This window comes from Phyllobates terribilis, unplaced genomic scaffold, assembly GCF_046119375.1.
Source record: "Phyllobates terribilis strain yellow unplaced genomic scaffold, ASM4611937v1 Scaffold_12__6_contigs__length_324123572, whole genome shotgun sequence".
Lineage (NCBI taxonomy): Eukaryota > Metazoa > Chordata > Amphibia > Anura > Dendrobatidae > Phyllobates > Phyllobates terribilis.
In genome coordinates this window covers 316,583,474-316,602,956 of record NW_027362772.1, presented here as the reverse complement: position 1 = coordinate 316,602,956, position 19,483 = coordinate 316,583,474, and the positions used below count along the sequence as shown (strand labels likewise).

Sequence of the window (19,483 nt, the reverse complement as noted above, 5' to 3'; positions counted from 1 at the left end):
ATGTGATATCGTCCTCTCTACTACTGGTCGACCACTAGTCTCTCTATTCATGTATAGTATTGAGAACATTAGCATTTGATGGACTGGTCACGTGCCCAGACTGACTAGGTGGTAATGAGCGCATGGTCCATGAGCTGTAAAGCGTAAATCTTTACCTGTGCTCCTAATACACATACATAAAACTTACTAATATACTTCCAGATCTTTACCCATCAGGGTGGTCCCGGCAGGTCCTCTTCTGGCCTAAACTTCACACAGTGATGTGTATGAGGGGGGCTGGCTGACTGCTCATCTCAGGAGCCAAACCAGCCCCCTCGTCACACAGCCCTGCACACTGCCAGCACTGGAAAACTCTCCTGTCTTGTGAAGCTGCTGGAACCGCTGCAGACAGTTAAGGATGGGCGCAGCTTTAGAAATGCAAATAGATATGTAAGTTGTATTTATTTTCCGATCCAAGGTTGAGAGGGTTTTATTTTTAAGTTGACAATTCATTTAACGAAATTGTATCTGGGCATCTAAAGGCCCCATTTACCCAGACTGATGATCTGCAGAACGCTTGTTCCCGGTCATTGCCGTTGTGCAAACAGACGAGCTCTCTTGTCGGCTGGTCGCAACTTTAATGCCGCCATAGACGTCCCATGTGCAGATCCCCCTACTCCCTACAGTTTGCACCACAACGATAATTGCCAAATATAAATAGAGGTAAACAATCATCTTCCTACATTATCATTCGGCGCTGGTTTGTTAGTAAGGATCCGACTGTGACTTTTCCACACGCACTTGTTACTTTCTTGATGACAGAGGCGAGAGGGCCTAAATGTGCATCACATCAGTCAGCAGAGTTATGGTATACGGCCCGTCGGCTGAGCTCGGCCCGGTGACCTTCAGCTGTGAGTTGCACAGAAATGATGTGAGCCCCTGAGAATGGCAGACGGTGATCAGTGCGTCACCTTCATGTAAATGTATTTAGGTCTAGTCAAAAAAAATATATTTTTTTCACATGGCTAAAAATTTCTGTGCAGCCTGGATGTATGCGGTGCATGGAGCCGTCTGGATGTATGCGGTGCATGGAGCCGTCTGGATGTATGCGGTGCATGGAGCCGTCTGGATGTATGCGGTGCATGGAGCCGTCTGGATGTATGCGGTGCATGGAGCCGTGGATGTATGCGGTGCATGGAGCCGTCTGGTTGTATGCGGTGCATGGAGCCGTCTGGATGTATGCGGTGCATGGAGCCGTCTGGATGTATGCGGTGCATGGAGCCGTCTGGATGTATGCGGTGCATGGAGCCGTCTGGATGTATGCGGTGCATGGGGCCGTCTGGATGTATGCGGTGCATGGAGACGTCTGGATGTATGCGGTGCATGGAGACGTCTGGATGTATGCGGTGCATGGAGCGTCTGGATGTATGTGGTGCATGGAGCCGTCTGGATGTATGCGGTGCATGGAGCCATCTGGATGTATGCGGTGCATGGAGCCGTCTGGATGTATGCGGTGCATGGAGCCGTCTGGATGTATGCGGTGCATGGAGCCGTCTGGATGTATGCGGTGCATGGAGCCGTCTGGATGTATGCGGTGCATGGAGCCGTCTGGATGTATGCGGTGCATGGAGCCGTCTGGATGTATGCGGTGCATGGAGCCGTCTGGATGTATGCGGTGCATGGAGCCGTGGATGTATGCGGTGCATGGAGCCGTCTGGATGTATGCGGTGCATGGAGCCGTCTGGATGTATGCGGTGCATGGAGCCGTCTGGATGTATGCGGTGCATGGAGCCGTCTGGATGTATGCGGTGCATGGAGCCGTCTGGATGTATGCGGTGCATGGGGCCGTCTGGATGTATGCGGTGCATGGAGACGTCTGGATGTATGCGGTGCATGGAGACGTCTGGATGTATGCGGTGCATGGAGCGTCTGGATGTATGTGGTGCATGGAGCCGTCTGGATGTATGCGGTGCATGGAGCCGTCTGGATGTATGCGGTGCATGGAGCCGTCTGGATGTATGCGGTGCATGGAGCCGTCTGGATGTATGCGGTGCATGGAGCCGTCTGGATGTGTGCGGTGCATGGAACCGTGGATGTGTGCGGTGCATGGAGCCGTGGATGTGTGCGGTGCATGGAGCCGTGGATGTGTGCGGTGCATGGAGCCGTCTGGATGTATGCGGTGCATGGAGCCGTCTGGATGTATGCGGTGCATGGAGCCGTCTGGATGTATGCGGTGCATGGAACCGTGGATGTGTGCGGTGCATGGAGCCGTGGATGTGTGCGGTGCATGGAGCCGTGGATGTGTGCGGTGCATGGAGCCGTCTGCATGTATGCGGTGCATGGAGCCGTGGATGTATGCGGTGCATGGGGCCGTCTGGATGTATGCGGTGCATGGAGCAGTGGATGTATGCGGTGCATGGGGTCGTATGGATGTATGCGGTGCATGGAGCCGTGGATGTATGCGGTGCATGGAGCTGTGGATGTATGCGGTGCATGGAGCTGTGGATGTATGCGGTGCATGGAGCCGTCTGGATGTATGCGGTGCATTGAGCTGTCTGGATGTATGCGGTGCATGGAGCCGTCTGGATGTATGCGGTGCATGGGGCCGTCTGGATGTATGCGGTGCATGGGGCCGTCTGGATGTATGCGGTGCATGGGGCTGTCTGGATGTATGCGGTGCATGGGGCCGTCTGGATGTATGCGGTGCATGGGGCCGTCTGGATGTATGCGGTGCATGGAGACGTCTGGATGTATGCGGTGCATGGAGCGTCTGGATGTATGCGGTGCATGGAGCCGTGGATGTATGCGGTGCATGGAGCCGTCTGGATGTATGTGGTGCATGGAGCCGTCTGGATGTATGCGGTGCATGGAGCCGTCTGGATGTATGCGGTGCATGGAGCCGTCTGGATGTATGCGGTGCATGGAGCCATGGATGTATGCGGTGCATGGAGCCGTCTGGATGTATGCGGTGCATGGAGCCGTCTGGATGTATGCGGTGCATGGAGCCGTCTGGATGTATGCGGTGCATGGAGCAGTGGATGTATGCGGTGCATGGAGCCGTGGATGTGTGCGGTGCATGGAGCCGTGGATGTGTGCGGTGCATGGAGCAGTGGATGTATGCGGTGCATGGAGCTGTGGATGTGTGCGGTGCATGGAGCCGTGGATGTGTGCGGTGCATGGAGCCGTGGATGTGTGCGGTGCATGGAGCCGTGGATGTGTGCGGTGCATGGAGCCGTCTGCATGTATGCGGTGCATGGAGCCGTGGATGTATGCGGTGCATGGAGCCGTCTGGATGTATGCCTTGCATGGAGCCATCTGGATGTATGCGGTGCATGGGGCCGTCTGGATGTATGCGGTGCATGGGGCCGTCTGGATGTATGCGGTGCATGGAGACGTCTGGATGTATGCGGTGCATGGAGCGTCTGGATGTATGCGGTGCATGGGGCCGTGGATGTATGCGGTGCATGGAGCCGTGGATGTATGCGGTGCATGGAGCCGTCTGGATGTATGCGGTGCATGGAGCCGTCTGGATGTATGCGGTGCATGGAGCCGTCTGGATGTATGCGGTGCATGGAGCCGTCTGGATGTATGCGGTGCATGGAGCCGTCTGGATGTATGCGGTGCATGGAGCCGTCTGGATGTATGCGGTGCATGGAGCCGTCTGGATGTATGCGGTGCATGGAGCCGTCTGGATGTGTGCGGTGCATGGAGCCGTCTGGATGTGTGCGGTGCATGGAGCCGTCTGGATGTATGCGGTGCATGGAGCCGTCTGGATGTATGCGGTGCATGGAGCCGTCTGGATGTGTGCGGTGCATGGAGCCGTCTGGATGTGTGCGGTGCATGGAGCCGTCTGGATGTATGCGGTGCATGGAGCCGTCTGGATGTATGCGGTGCATGGAGCCGTCTGGATGTATGCGGTGCATGGAGCCGTCTGGATGTATGCGGTGCATGGAGCCGTCTGGATGTATGCGGTGCATGGAGCCGTCTGGATGTATGCGGTGCATGGAGCCGTCTGGATGTATGCGGTGCATGGAGCCGTCTGGATGTGTGCGGTGCATGGAGCCGTCTGGATGTGTGCGGTGCATGGAGCCGTCTGGATGTATGCGGTGCATGGAGCCGTCTGGATGTATGCGGTGCATGGAGCAGTGGATGTATGCGGTGCATGGAGCCGTCTGGATGTGTGCGGTGCATGGAGCCGTCTGGATGTATGCGGTGCATGGAGCCGTCTGGATGTATGCGGTGCATGGAGCCGTCTGGATGTATGCGGTGCATGGAGCCGTCTGGATGTATGCGGTGCATGGAGCCGTCTGGATGTATGCGGTGCATGGAGCCGTCTGGATGTATGCGGTGCATGGAGCCGTGGATGTATGCGGTGCATGGAGCCGTGGATGTGTGCGGTGCATGGAGCCGTGGATGTGTGCGGTGCATGGAGCCGTCTGGATGTGTGCGGTGCATGGAGCCGTCTGGATGTGTGCGGTGCATGGAGCCGTCTGGATGTATGCGGTGCATGGAGCCGTGGATGTATGCGGTGCATGGAGCCGTCTGCATGTATGCGGTGCATGGAGCCGTGGATGTATGCGGTGCATGGGACCGTCTGGATGTATGCGGTGCATGGAGCAGTGGATGTATGCGGTGCATGGGGCCGTATGGATGTATGCGGTGCATGGAGCTGTGGATGTATGCGGTGCATGGAGCCGTCTGGATGTATGCGGTGCATGGAGCCGTCTGGATGTATGCGGTGCATTGAGCCGTCTGGATGTATGCGGTGCATGGAGCCGTCTGGATGTATGCGGTGCATTGAGCCGTCTGGATGTATGCGGTGCATGGGGCCGTCTGGATGTTTGCGGTGCATGGAGCCGTCTGGATGTATGCGGTGCATGGAGCAGTGGATGTATGCGGTGCATGGAGCCGTCTGGATGTGTGCGGTGCATGGAGCCGTGGATGTGTGCGGTGCATGGAGCCGTCTGGATGTGTGCGGTGCATGGAGCCGTGGATGTATGCGGTGCATGGGGCCGTCTGGATGTATGCGGTGCATGGAGCCGTCTGGGTGTATGCGGTGCATGGGGCCGTCTGGATGTATGCGGTGCATGGAGCAGTGGATGTATGCGGTGCATGGAGCCGTCTGGATGTGTGCGGTGCATGGAGCCGTCTGGATGTGTGCGGTGCATGGAGCCGTGGATGTATGCGGTGCATGGGGCCGTCTGGATGTATGCGGTGCATGGAGCCGTCTGGATGTATGCGGTGCATGGAGCAGTGGATGTATGCGGTGCATGGAGCTGTGGATGTATGCGGTGCATGGAGCCGTCTGGATGTATGCGGTGCATGGAGCCGTCTGGAGGTATGCGGTGCATGGAGCCGTCTGGATGTATGCGGTGCATGGAGCCGTGGAGGTATGCGGTGTATGGAGCCGTCTGGATGTATGCCTTGCATGGAGCTGTGGAGGTATGCGGTGCATGGAGCCGTCTGGATGTGTGCGGTGCATGGAGCCGTCTGGATGTGTGCGGTGCATGGAGCCGTGGATGTATGCGGTGCATGGGGCCGTCTGGATGTATGCGGTGCATGGAGCCGTCTGGATGTATGCGGTGCATGGAGCCGTGGATGTATGCGGTGCATGGAGCTGTGGATGTATGCGGTGCATGGAGCCGTCTGGATGTATGCGGTGCATGGAGCCGTCTGGAGGTATGCGGTGCATGGAGCCGTCTGGATGTATGCGGTGCATGGAGCCGTGGATGTATGCGGTGCATGGAGCTGTGGATGTATGCGGTGCATGGAGCCGTCTGGATGTATGCGGTGCATGGAGCCGTCTGGAGGTATGCGGTGCATGGAGCCGTCTGGATGTATGCGGTGCATGGAGCCGTGGAGGTATGCGGTGTATGGAGCCGTCTGGATGTATGCCTTGCATGGAGCTGTGGAGGTATGCGGTGCATGGAGCCGTCTGGATGTATGCGGTGCATGGGGCCGTCTGGATGTTTGCGGTGCATGGAGCCGTCTGGATGTATGCGGTGCATGGAGCAGTGGATGTATGCGGTGCATGGAGCCGTCTGGATGTGTGCGGTGCATGGAGCCGTGGATGTGTGCGGTGCATGGAGCCGTCTGGATGTGTGCGGTGCATGGAGCCGTGGATGTATGCGGTGCATGGGGCCGTCTGGATGTATGCGGTGCATGGAGCCGTCTGGATGTATGCGGTGCATGGGGCCGTCTGGATGTATGCGGTGCATGGAGCAGTGGATGTATGCGGTGCATGGAGCCGTCTGGATGTGTGCGGTGCATGGAGCCGTGGATGTGTGCGGTGCATGGAGCCGTCTGGATGTGTGCGGTGCATGGAGCCGTGGATGTATGCGGTGCATGGGGCCGTCTGGATGTATGCGGTGCATGGAGCCGTCTGGATGTATGCGGTGCATGGAGCAGTGGATGTATGCGGTGCATGGAGCTGTGGATGTATGCGGTGCATGGAGCCGTCTGGATGTATGCGGTGCATGGAGCCGTCTGGAGGTATGCGGTGCATGGAGCCGTCTGGATGTATGCGGTGCATGGAGCCGTGGAGGTATGCGGTGTATGGAGCCGTCTGGATGTATGCGGTGCATGGAGCCGTGGAGGTATGCGGTGTATGGAGCCGTCTGGATGTATGCCTTGCATGGAGCTGTGGAGGTATGCGGTGCATGGAGCCGTCTGGATGTGTGCGGTGCATGGAGCCGTCTGGATGTGTGCGGTGCATGGAGCCGTGGATGTATGCGGTGCATGGGGCCGTCTGGATGTATGCGGTGCATGGAGCCGTCTGGATGTATGCGGTGCATGGAGCCGTGGATGTATGCGGTGCATGGAGCTGTGGATGTATGCGGTGCATGGAGCCGTCTGGATGTATGCGGTGCATGGAGCCGTCTGGAGGTATGCGGTGCATGGAGCCGTCTGGATGTATGCGGTGCATGGAGCCGTGGAGGTATGCGGTGTATGGAGCCGTCTGGATGTATGCCTTGCATGGAGCTGTGGAGGTATGCGGTGCATGGAGCCGTCTGGATGTATGCGGTGCATGGAGTCGTGGAGGTATGCTGTGCATGGAGCCGTGGAGGTATGCGGTGCATGGAGCCGTGGAGGTATGCGGTGCATGGAGCCGTCTGGATGTATGCGGTGCATGGAGCCGTGGATGTATGCGGTGCATGGAGCAGTGGATGTATGCGGTGCATGGAGCCGTCTGGATGTATGCGGTGCATGGAGCCGTCTGGATGTATGCGGTGCATGGAGCCGTCTGGATGTATGCGGTGCATGGAGCCGTCTGGATGTATGCGGTGCATGGAGCTGTGGATGTATGCGGTGCATGGAGCTGTGGATGTATGCGGTGCATGGAGCAGTGGATGTATGCGGTGCATGGAGCCGTGGATGTATGCGGTGCATGGAGCCGTCTGGAGGTATGCGGTGCATGGAGCCGTCTGGATGTATGCGGTGCATGGAGCCGTCTGGATGTATGCGGTGCATGGAGCCGTCTGGATGTGTGCGGTGCATGGAGCCGTCTGGATGTGTGCGGTGCATGGAGCCGTCTGGATGTGTGCGGTGCATGGAGCCGTCTGGATGTGTGCGGTGCATGGAGCCGTCTGGATGTGTGCGGTGCATGGTGCCGTGGATGTGTGCGGTGCATGGAGCCGTCTGGATGTATGCGGTGCATGGAGCCGTCTGGATGTATGCGGTCTATGGAGCCGTGGATGTATGCGGTGCATGGGGCCGTCTGGATGTAAGCGGGGCATGGAGCCGTGGATGTATGCGGTGCATGGAGCTGTGGATGTATGCGGTGCATGGAGCCGTCTGGAGGTATGCGGTGCATGGAGCCGTCTGGAGGTATGCGGTGCATGGAGCCGTCTGGATGTATGCCTTGCATGGAGCCGTCTGGATGTATGCGGTGCATGGAGCCGTGGAGGTATGCGGTGCATGGAGCCGTCTGGAGGTATGCGGTGCATGGAGCCGTGGAGGTATGCGGTGCATGGAGCCGTCTGGAGGTATGCGGTGCATGGAGCCGTGGAGGTATGCGGTGCATGGAGCCGTCTGGAGGTATGCGGTGCATGGAGCCGTCTGGATGTATGCGGTGCATGGAGCCGGCGTCCTCTGATTTGTGGTCTGGACTGAGCAAGAAGAAGCCAAGTGTAATAAATCTGTGACCTGGTTGAATAATTGCGCCCAGCCCGTCTCCTGCGAGTATGAGCTCATATAGAGGAGGCCCCCGCAGTCAGAATGGAGATGTAATCTGCGATGGCTTCTGTGCCTCCTGGATGGTGGGATCTGCTCTGCTTGTATTCTGCATCCTAACATGATGGAGCGGAGAAGCATCCTCACTATCGCCTCCCATCCTCCCTCCCCTCCCTGATTCTCCGCTCCTGAGAGTGTCCTCTGGGACCCCCGCAGCCAGCTAGAGAGGGAGCGCGTAGAAGAGAAAAAGGATCACTGCTGATTTTCTGTAGTAGAAATTGAGCATGAAATTGCCAGTGTGCAAGCAGCAGACAGGACACAGGAGGCACAGAGCCCGGAGCTGCCGCCGGCCATTTGTATGGAAGGGCTAACACAGCGGAAGATTCTGTTACGTGACTTTCATTTGGTCACTGCTTTCTCCAATGTCTTCTGCAGCCGGGACTTGGAAACCACCGAGCGTAAACCTGGGGCCTGCAGAAGGTACCCCCCATCTTCATGCATAGAGTAGCGCTCTGTGCCGGAGGTGAGTGACATCCCTCTCAGCCTTTGTTGTATTGCTTCTGATCATCAGCAGAATAGACCTCCTTCAGGCAGGATGCAGATCCCGGGAAACAAAGGATCCATCTCCAGGGCTACGGCTCAGACTCGGCATGATGCGCCCAGCGAGCGCGCTGCGTTAAGGCTGAGTATATAGGTGTCCCCTAATCATCAGGAGACCCGTGCAGATCCCAGGAATCCTCCCCGGGATCCGGGAGAGAACGCACATGTGTCTGATTATTGCTGTTACCCCAGAGACTTGCCTGGAATGTGAGAGAATGTGCTCATTTCTTTGCAGCCTCACAAGGGTTAAACAATTTAGTCATCGTTTCCTGCGCTTCAGACTGGAAGTTTAAACCAAGTGCTGCCATATGGATCTGGGTCCCGTGCCATCTTACCGGAGCTTGTTAACTCTTCCCATCCTGCCCATTCTTGGAGGTGTTTTAGGCTTCGTCAGGTGCTTATTTTGTCCATCTCATTCATGTCCCATATTTATACAAGTTATGCAGGGATTGATGGATCCCATGTCTTGCAGGTCTCCTCGTGGATGAGGCACGATGAGCTTGAGGTGGTCCCATGCATGTGCCTCATCTGACGGGTGCCTCTGCATGTAAGGAGTGTGGCTATTCCTGCAGCCTTGGCGATCGATACATTGTATACAATGTATATGGTCCAGGTATTCTTGTGTGTCCGATCCATGACAGCAGCAGCCATCATTGGGGCTACGACAGGGAAGCTTTTATTCCCATTCTCGGTTTTGACCCTTCTAATACCCCAGTAAGGAACCTATCACTATATGGAGGAGTGAGCGCGGTCAGAGGACGGCTCATGCCTCGGAGATTGGTTGTTCATCAGACGCTTTCGGCCTTTTTTGCCGGTTCAGAGAGATGATGCTTGGCGTCTGGGGCCCGGTTGTCATCGCTCTGCCTCTTACTGTCTGATGTCGGTGAATGTTACTCATCGTCTCCCCCAGGACTGCACAGATCGGCTCCGGTAAAGGTGGAAGTCTGGCAGCTGCTTCTGCCATCAGAAGATTCAGGACATCACAGGTTAATTCTGTTACGTGGGGATTTCTCCTACCATTGAGGACAAACCTGATCTGCTTAATCCACTTACCCACCTGCCCTGTCACAGCCCTGTTTCTTCCGTTTCTTCCTGGGCCATAACTACAGTGTTGTCGGTATCGTGTTACACAATGGCGTCGGCACTTCACCCTGCATGAAAATAGGTGATTTTTTTTCGTCAGTGGCGTAGAATAAAAGATGAAACTGATCCTCTGCTGGTGGTATCAGTCTGAAATGACTGGAAAAAGGCCGGCGTACATGGACTGACGGACTGATGAAAGATTGATACATGACCCCAAGCATCTTCCTTGTTTGCGGCCTTTGGGCTCCTGATCCCCAGATGTTCCGGTTCTTGTTTGATGGTGGCTGTGGATCCATTCCTAAATGGCAGAGCGGTGCCCATATTAACATATAACGTGTCTGCAGCTTTCTAGGTGACTTTTCCAGTGACGTTAGTGACGAGAGGATCCCAGAGAAGGCGATTACTCATCAAAGGTGTAAAGTCTGCGGAGCGGAGGTGGTGAGAACATCTGCGGGGAGCGATTCATTTATCAGTCTGCTCTCTGGTGTGTGGCACGGCCTGTTCCTCATTAGCTGCTCTACTTCTGGACCGATGTTGCCATGTGCAGAAGGTGCTTTACATTAGCTATAGTGTGGTGGGATTTCCCTCCTTTTTGGTGCTCGCCGGCCCGTCCACATCCTCACTTCTGGGAGATGCTCGCAGCCCCTTCTCCCGACGTCCAGGCTTGTTCCCTTCTCCTCGGTGCTTCCATAGTGGAAGTTTGACTTGGGCCCTGAGCTTTGTGTTGCTTTTTCGCCTGTTCTTCCGGCTCAGGGTTCGTACTTCTTGGCTCCTTCCATTATCAGTCTCAGCAGCTGCGTGAACACTTTTTGTATAGAGTTTTGGTAATTTAATCTGAAACATTCATTGGCCGTTCCCTGTGTGAGGTCTCAAGTGAGGGGCATTGTCAGGTCAACATCGGTCACGTCCCCTACAGGCGGCATTATCAGTGGTCACATTATTAGGGAGTCACGTACCCCAATATGTGCCGAGGTCGGGACTGCCGCACATCAGCCGGATTCTCAGAGATGGGAGATGCTTGTATTAGTGCTGAAGCCAAATCCTGTATACTATAGACAGAACATTGAGCGTTCACGTGGGGGGCTTCCAGTGATCTGAGATGTGAACGTGGTCGCCCTCCGCAGATGAAGGCTGCATCAGGGACATATCAACATCTGCTCAGCAGCTGCAGCCAAACAATTGTAACAGTCAGATCGCTACATTTGTATCAAAAGAGAGCGGAAGTGAACGTCTCGTCCTCCTCCTCCTTAGATGTCCTGACACTAATGGGCGATGTGTATGAGCTCCTCCGTTAGTCGTGTAATGGGGGCTTATGTATGATCAGTGGTTTGTAGGTCGGTTCACGTCCTGCGGATTCCTGCAGTGACTCGGCTTCTCCTCATATTTATTCATCATACAGCCGTAATCCACTCTGTCTGTGTTTTTAATATTCACGGCCATACTTAGGGAATATTTGTTCATTATTTTAACTCAGTCAGCAGAGACGTTACATAAGATGTGTCTTCCTCATTAGGATCAAGGCTGCCCTTCAAGACTCCTTGCACCTCCAGTAATTGATGGCTGGAGGCTCGTCCTTGCTCCTTCGCTGCACAGCATTAATGTCCCTGTGCCTGAGCCGCTGCTCGTCGTCCCGGGATCACCCCATGTATAATCAGAATCCATCTGACATTGGTCGCTTATTGTACGGGCCGTGGTCCGCACCTCGTGACTTGTAGAAGTCGCTAAAAGCACATACACGGTGGAGTAAAGCCAACCGATCACAGATCATTGTCCTGGGGAAGGAGGTAGAGTGTAAAATGTCATTGTATGCAATGGTGGGGGTCATGTACACCGTCCATTCGAAGCACACGTGGCTCGGATGCAGGGCCGGACTGGGACAAAAAATAAAAATCCGCCCTGGCACAAAAACCGCAGCGGCTCACATTGTAAAACAACCGCTCCGTGCGCGAGATCGACCACCGCTCCGTGCACGAGATCGACCACCGCTCCGTGCGCGAGATCGACCACCGCTCCGTGCGCGAGATCGACCACCGCTCCGTGCGCGAGATCGACCACCGCTCCGTGCGCGAGATCGACCACCGCTCCGTGCGCGAGATCGACCACCGCTCCGTGCGCGAGATCGACCACCGCTCCGTGCGCGAGATCGACCACCGCTCCGTGCGCGAGATCGACCACCGCTCCGTGCGCGAGATCGACCACCGCTCCGTGCGCGAGATCGACCACCGCTCCGTGCGCGAGATCGACCACCGCTCCTTTCACACGCATCAGAGCCCTGGTTCTCGAAATCGGTGGGCGTCCCAAGAGTCGGACCCCAGCAACTGGAAAGTTATCCCTTATCCCAAGGAACGGGAAAAACCTCTAAACTGCAGATAACCCTTTTAAAAAAAAAAAAATAGAGCGTTTTGTTAAGTGTATATAATATATATTGTGCCAGGATTAGGGAATTAGCTCACAGGATTGCTGTCTCCTGGGTCAGATCGGTGCTTCAGGCACAGTCAGGTTTGGTATAATGGGCTGCAATTGGTTTTATTGGTTCCATAGAACCTCAAAAATACTAAGGGTCCATTTCATCTAGACTGGTGTTTGCGCCATCTTGAGGAGATGTGCTGGAGTCAGACGCTCCTGATTCATGAAGAGGTGCAAGTTTCATTCATAAATCGGGAGGCTCGGAGGAGCGGTGTGCACCTCTGGGTGCAGTCCCTGCTGGCTCGGTCCCGCCCCCAGCTCGGTCCCGCCCCCAGCTCGGTCCCGCCCCCAGCTCGGTCCCGCCCCCAGCTCGGTCCCGCCCCCAGCTCGGTCCCGGCCCCAGCTCGGTCCCGGCCCCAGCTCGGTCCCGGCCCCAGCTCCGTCCACTATGTCAGAGCTAGGTAAGAATTGTGCAAAAACATCAAGTAAGCGTCTCATAATTATACAGCAGCTTCCAGTTGTGACAAATTGATGCTACTTTTCAAAGCTTTTTACATCAGTATAATGTAAAAGCTTTGATGAATCGGGCCCAAAATAAATCTTATTCCTGATTCTCCAGAGCTGGACCTCGTGCACCGCTCCTAACCAAACAATGGCACTACTCGCAGCAGTTTTCCCGGGAGTGCCCCCCTCTTGTGGACTCTTTCCCCCCTTTTTTTTCTTAACATCACCGGAGCATCACAGTTGACTGATTGGCCAAGGTCCTCACCGACACCCGGAGCAGAGAAAGATGCGGCTCCCAAACTGCAGGAATCTGGGTGGATGAACCCACTAGGAATCACTTTGCCCCCCGGTCCTGTTATATATTTTTTCACCCTGTTTTGACCTCGGGACCATAACACTCTGGACTCCTAAACCATAGACCCTGGAGATGATGGCTACATTGGCGAGCTGACGTCCGGGTCCACGCGCCCCAGAAAAACAAAAATGTTTAATCACGATTGTACCAGCCGGGAGCTCAGAAAACCCATCTGTACAAACTCATTGACCTCTTTGATGTCAGTAAAGGTTTAAAAACGTATAAAATGTTGATAATTGTAAATAAGTAACTATAGAAACATCCAGACGTGATACTGTGCAGTGTGTATATACAGGAGGAGTGGTACCGTGCAGTGTGTATATACAGGAGGAGTGGTACTGTGCAGTGTATATATACAGGAGGAGTGGTACTGTGCAGTGTGTATATACAGGAGGAGTGGTACTGTGCAGTGTGTATATACAGGAGGAGTGGTACTGTGCAGTGTATATATACAGGAGGAGTGGTACTGTGCAGTGTGTATATACAGGAGGAGCGGTACTGTGCAGTGTATATATACAGGAGGAGCGGTACTGTGCAGTGTATATATACAGGAGGAGTGGTACTGTGCAGTGTGTATATACAGGAGGAGCGGTACTGTGCAGTGTATATATACAGGAGGAGTGGTACTGTGCAAGGTATATATACAGGAGGAGTGGTACTGTGCAGTGTATATATACAGGAGGAGTGGTACTGTGCAGTGTGTATATACAGGAGGAGTGGTACTGTGCAGTGTATATATACAGGAGGAGTGGTACTGTGCAGGGTATATATACAGGAGGAGTGGTACTGTCTGTGTATATACAGGAGGAGTGGTACTGTGCAGTGTATATATACAGGAGGAGTGGTACTGTGCAGTGTATATATACAGGAGGAGTGGTACTGTGCAGTGTGTATATACAGGAGGAGCGGTACTGTGCAGTGTATATATACAGGAGGAGTGGTACTGTGCAGTGTGTATATACAGGAGGAGCGGTACTGTGCAGTGTATATATACAGGAGGAGTGGTACTGTGCAGGGTATATATACAGGAGGAGTGGTACTGTCTGTGTATATACAGGAGGAGCGGTACTGTGCAGTGTATATATACAGGAGGAGTGGTACTGTGCAGTGTGTATATACAGGAGGAGCGGTACTGTGCAGTGTATATATACAGGAGGAGTGGTACTGTGCAGTGTATATATACAGGAGGAGCTGTACTGTGCAGTGTATATATACAGGAGGAGCTGTACTGTCTGTGTATATATACAGGAGGAGCTGTGCTGTGCAGTGTGTATATACAGGAGGAGTGGTACTGTGCAGTGTATATATACAGGAGGAGTGGTACTGTGCAGTGTATATATACAGGAGGAGCTGTACTGTGCAGTGTGTATATACAGGAGGAGTGGTACTGTGCAGTGTATATATACAGGAGGAGTGGTACTGTGCAGTGTATATATACAGGAGGAGTGGTACTGTGCAGTGTACATATACAGTAGGAGTGGTACTGTGCAGTGTATATATACAGGAGGAGTGGTACTGTGCAGTGTATATATACAGGAGGAGTGGTACTGTGCAGTGTATATATACAGGAGGAGTGGTACTGTCTGTGTATATATACAGGAGGAGTGGTACTGTGCAGTGTATATATACAGGAGGAGTGGTACTGTCTGTGTATATATACAGGAGGAGTGGTACTGTGCAGTGTATATATACAGGAGGAGTGGTACTGTCTGTGTATATATACAGGAGGAGTGGTACTGTGCAGTGTATATATACAGGAGGAGTGGTACTGTCTGTGTATATATACAGGAGGAGTGGTACTGTGCAGTGTATATATACAGGAGGAGTGGTACTGTGCAGTGTATATATACAGGAGGAGTGGTACTGTGCAGTGTATATATACAGGAGGAGTGGTACTGTCTGTGTATATATACAGGAGGAGTGGTACTGTGCAGTGTATATATACAGGAGGAGTGGTACTGTGCAGTGTATATATACAGGAGGAGTGGTACTGTCTGTGTATATATACAGGAGGAGCTGTACTGTGCAGTGTGTATATACAGGAGGAGTGGTACTGTGCAGTGTGTATATACAGGAGGAGTGGTACTGTGCAGTGTATATATACAGGAGGAGTGGTACTGTGCAGTGTACATATACAGGAGGAGTGGTACTGTGCAGTGTATATATACAGGAGGAGTGGTACTGTGCAGTGTATATATACAGGAGGAGTGGTACTGTGCAGTGTATATATACAGGAGGAGTGGTACTGTCTGTGTATATATACAGGAGGAGTGGTACTGTGCAGTGTATATATACAGGAGGAGTGGTACTGTCTGTGTATATATACAGGAGGAGTGGTACTGTGCAGTGTATATATACAGGAGGAGTGGTACTGTGCAGTGTATATATACAGAACAGGAGGAGTGGTACTGTGCAGTGTACATATACAGGAGGAGTGGTACTGTGCAGTGTGTATATACAGGAGGAGTGGTACTGTGCAGTGTACATATACAGGAGGAGTGGTACTGTGCAGTGTACATATACAGGAGAAGTGGTACTGTGCAGTGTATATATACAGGAGGAGTGGTACTGTGCAGTGTATATATACAGGAGGAGTGGTACTGTGCAGTGTATATATACAGGAGGAGCTGTACTGTGCAGTGTGTATATACAGGAGGAGTGGTACTGTGCAGTGTATATATACAGGAGGAGTGGTACTGTCTGTGTATATATACAGGAGGAGTGGTACTGTGCAGTGTATATATACAGGACAGGAGGAGTGGTACTGTGCAGTGTGTATATATACAGGAGGAGTGGTACTGTGCAGTGTATATATACAGGAGGAGTGGTACTGTGCAGTGTATATATACAGGAGGAGTGGTACTGTCTGTGTATATATACAGGAGGAGTGGTACTGTGCAGTGTATATATACAGGAGGAGTGGTACTGTGCAGTGTATATATACAGGAGGAGTGGTACTGTGCAGTGTATATATACAGGAGGAGTGGTACTGTGCAGTGTATATATACAGGAGGAGTGGTACTGTCTGTGTATATATACAGGAGGAGTGGTACTGTGCAGTGTATATATACAGGAGGAGTGGTACTGTCTGTGTATATATACAGGAGGAGTGGTACTGTGCAGTGTATATATACAGGAGGAGCTGTACTGTGCAGTGTGTATATACAGGAGGAGTGGTACTGTGCAGTGTATATATACAGGAGGAGTGGTACTGTGCAGTGTATATATACAGGAGGAGTGGTACTGTGCAGTGTACATATACAGGAGGAGTGGTACTGTGCAGTGTATATATACAGGAGGAGTGGTACTGTGCAGTGTATATATACAGGAGGAGTGGTACTGTGCAGTGTATATATACAGGAGGAGTGGTACTGTCTGTGTATATATACAGGAGGAGTGGTACTGTGCAGTGTATATATACAGGAGGAGTGGTACTGTCTGTGTATATATACAGGAGGAGTGGTACTGTGCAGTGTATATATACAGGAGGAGCTGTACTGTGCAGTGTGTATATACAGGAGGAGTGGTACTGTGCAGTGTACATATACAGGAGGAGTGGTACTGTGCAGTGTACATATACAGGAGAAGTGGTACTGTGCAGTGTATATATACAGGAGGAGTGGTACTGTGCAGTGTATATATACAGGAGGAGCTGTACTGTGCAGTGTGTATATACAGGAGGAGTGGTACTGTGCAGTGTATATATACAGGAGGAGTGGTACTGTCTGTGTATATATACAGGAGGAGTGGTACTGTGCAGTGTATATATACAGGACAGGAGGAGTGGTACTGTGCAGTGTGTATATATACAGGAGGAGTGGTACTGTGCAGTGTATATATACAGGAGGAGTGGTACTGTGCAGTGTATATATACAGGAGGAGTGGTACTGTCTGTGTATATATACAGGAGGAGTGGTACTGTGCAGTGTATATATACAGGAGGAGTGGTACTGTCTGTGTATATATACAGGAGGAGTGGTACTGTGCAGTGTATATATACAGGAGGAGCTGTACTGTGCAGTGTATATATACAGGAGGAGCTGTACTGTGCAGTGTGTATATACAGGAGGAGTGGTACTGTGCAGTGTACATATACAGGAGGAGTGGTACTGTGCAGTGTACATATACAGGAGGAGTGGTACTGTGCAGTGTATATATACAGGAGGAGTGGTACTGTGCAGTGTATATATACAGGAGGAGTGGTACTGTGCAGTGTATATATACAGGAGGAGCTGTACTGTGCAGTGTGTATATACAGGAGGAGTGGTACTGTGCAGTGTATATATACAGGAGGAGTGGTACTGTGCAGTGTATATATACAGGAGGAGTGGTACTGTGCAGTGTATATATACAGGAGGAGTGGTACTGTGCAGTGTATATATACAGGAGGAGTGGTACTGTGCAGTGTATATATACAGGAGGAGCTGTACTGTGCAGTGTGTATATACAGGAGGAATGGTACTGTGCAGTGTACATATACAGGAGGAGTGGTACTGTGCAGTGTATATATACAGGACAGGAGGAGTGGTACTGTGCAGTGTATATATACAGGACAGGAGGAGTGGTACTGTGCAGTGTGTATATATACAGGAGGAGTGGTACTGTGCAGTGTATATATACAGGAGGAGTGGTACTGTGCAGTGTATATATACAGGAGGAGTGGTACTGTCTGTATATATACAGGAGGAGTGGTACTGTGCAGTGTATATATACAGGAGGAGTGGTACTGTCTGTGTATATATACAGGAGGAGTGGTACTGTGCAGTGTATATATACAGGAGGAGCTGTACTGTGCAGTGTGTATATACAGGAGGAGTGGTACTGTGCAGTGTACATATACAGGAGGAGTGGTACTGTGCAGTGTACATATACAGGAGGAGTGGTACTGTGCAGTGTATATATACAGGAGGAGTGGTACTGTGCAGTGTATATATACAGGAGGAGTGGTACTGTGCAGTATATATATACAGGAGGAGTGGTACTGTGCAGTGTATATATACAGGAGGAGCTGTACTGTGCAGTGTGTATATACAGGAGGAGTGGTACTGTGCAGTGTATATATACAGGAGGAGTGGTACTGTGCAGTGTATATATACAGGAGGAGTGGTACTGTCTGTGTATATATACAGGAGGAGTGGTACTGTGCAGTGTATATATACAGAACAGGAGGAGTGGTACTGTGCAGTGTGTATATATACAGGAGGAGTGGTACTGTGCAGTGTATATATACAGGAGGAGTGGTACTGTGCAGTGTATATATACAGGACAGGAGGAGTGGTACTGTGCAGTGTGTATATATACAGGAGGAGTGGTACTGTCTGTGTATATATACAGGAGGAGTGGTACTGTGCAGTGTATATATACAGGAGGAGTGGTACTGTGCAGTGTATATATACAGGAGGAGCTGTACTGTGCAGTGTGTATATACAGGAGGAATGGTACTGTGCAGTGTACATATACAGGAGGAGTGGTACTGTGCAGTGTATATATACAGGAGGAGCTGTACTGTGCAGTGTGTATATACAGGAGGAGTGGTACTGTGCAGTGTATATATACAGGAGGAGTGGTACTGTGCAGTGTATATATACAGGAGGAGTGGTACTGTCTGTGTATATATACAGGAGGAGTGGTACTGTGCAGTGTATATATACAGAACAGGAGGAGTGGTACTGTGCAGTGTGTATATATACAGGAGGAGTGGTACTGTGCAGTGTATATATACAGGAGGAGTGGTACTGTGCAGTGTATATATACAGGACAGGAGGAGTGGTACTGTGCAGGGTATATATACAGGACAGGAGGAGTGGTACTGTGCAGTGTATATATACAGGAGGAGTGGTACTGTGCAGTGTATATATACAGGAGGAGTGGTACTGTGCAGTGTATATATACAGGAGGAGTGGTACTGTGCAGTGTATATATACAGGACAGGAGGAGTGGTACTGTGCAGTGTGTATATATACAGGAGGAGTGGTACTGTGCAGTGTATATATACAGGAGGAGTGGTACTGTGCAGTGTATATATACAGGAGGAGTGGTACTGTGCAGTGTATATATACAGAACAGGAGGAGTGGTACTGTGCAGTGTGTATATATACAGGAGGAGTGGTACTGTGCAGTGTATATATACAGGAGGAGTGGTACTGTGCAGTGTATATATACAGGAGGAGTGGTACTGTGCAGTGTATATATACAGGACAGGAGGAGTGGTACTGTGCAGTGTGTATATATACAGGAGGAGTGGTACTGTGCAGTGTGTATATATACAGGAGGAGTGGTACTGTGCAGTGTGTATATATACAGGAGGAGTGGTACTGTGCAGTGTATATATACAGGAGGAGTGGTACTGTGCAGTGTATATATACAGGAGGAGTGGTACTGTGC

General features: G+C 52.1%; 1 protein-coding gene across 8 annotated transcripts in view; it reads left to right on the top strand.

The window, feature by feature from the left end:
• ARHGAP32 (Rho GTPase activating protein 32) overlaps positions 1-19,483 on the top strand; it is a 394,160-nt gene that overhangs the window by 232,728 nt on the left and 141,949 nt on the right. Inside the window, exon 1 of one of the 8 annotated variants that reach the window (XM_073657443.1) lies at positions 8,345-8,674. The exons of the other annotated variants lie outside the window; for them this stretch is intronic. The gene's annotated coding sequence lies outside the window, so the exon portion shown is untranslated. Of the gene's footprint in view, positions 1-8,344; positions 8,675-19,483 lie in introns of those variants that run through there. 8 annotated transcript variants of the gene reach the window in all.